Raw genomic sequence first — 1,156 nt, forward strand, 5'->3', positions numbered from 1 at the left:
TGTGCACATGGGAGGGCTAACATTCTTCCTTCCTCACAGGCATTAGGACTCTGCTGACCCATAGGAAGTGCTGAGAAAGATGGGTTATAGCTTGAGAACTTGTTTATTCTTATGCTCTTCTGCACTATATCCTGAACTCTAAGACAGGTGGGGTGTTCATTTCTGTATGTATTTTCTATCACAAGCCAGAGTGCAAAAACTCAACAGATCTCGAAGTTACTCTTAATAATCTACTCTATTTCTGTAGTAGGGATCATTTATGTGAGTTATTACTTGTGATAACTGTCAAAAAAAAACCCACCCCTTCTTCAGATATTTCTAGAGAATAGGGGTTATTTTTTGGTGATCTCACATCAAATCTCAAGTGAGATAATTAGCAGAGGCAGAGACCAAGAAGTAGTAAAAAGACCATCTGTCAAGAGATGTCTTTCAACCTTAGACTCTTATCAAGTTCTAAGTAGGTAATACAAATAATCCCAGTAACTGACAGAAGGCATCACTCTAAAACACAGAAGTTAAGGTGGAATATGGGATAGCAGTAAAGTACAAGAATCTGGCCATTNNCCTGTTGCCTAATCTTTAGTGTCTTCTGAGTATGGCATTTAAACTCTTTCAAGTTCCTTTACAAACCCACAAAACATTGGTCAATGAACTTGGCTACTTTATTGGGTTATTGTGAAAACCTCCTATCCAGAGAAAAAAGATCTTAGCAATTAGTAAGTATCAGCTAATATAAATTCTCTGTACATATTACATACCTGGAGAATGCTGCCTGGCCTATCACAAGTTTCAAATTATCATGGTTTCTATGAATTTAGAACACAAAGCTGTTCCAGTTCTCCAATAAATGAAAATTAGTATTCTTATTTTATGTAAGAAGTACTCAATATCCATAGCTTTTAATGTTTTTTCTAATCTTTCATTAGGTATTATCTTCATTTACATTTCAAAGGCTATCCCCAAAGTCCCCCATACCCTTCCCCAGCCCCCTACTCACCCACTCCTGCTTCTTGGCTCTAATGTTCCCCTGTACTGAGGCACATTAAGTTTGCAAGACCAAGGGGCCTCTCTGCCCAATGATGGCCGACTAGGCCATCTTCTGCTACATATGCAGCTTGAGACATGAGCTCTGGGGTAGTGGTTAGTTCATATTGTT

Source organism: Mus caroli, unplaced genomic scaffold, assembly GCF_900094665.2.
Source record: "Mus caroli unplaced genomic scaffold, CAROLI_EIJ_v1.1 scaffold_16656_1, whole genome shotgun sequence".
Lineage (NCBI taxonomy): Eukaryota > Metazoa > Chordata > Mammalia > Rodentia > Muridae > Mus > Mus caroli.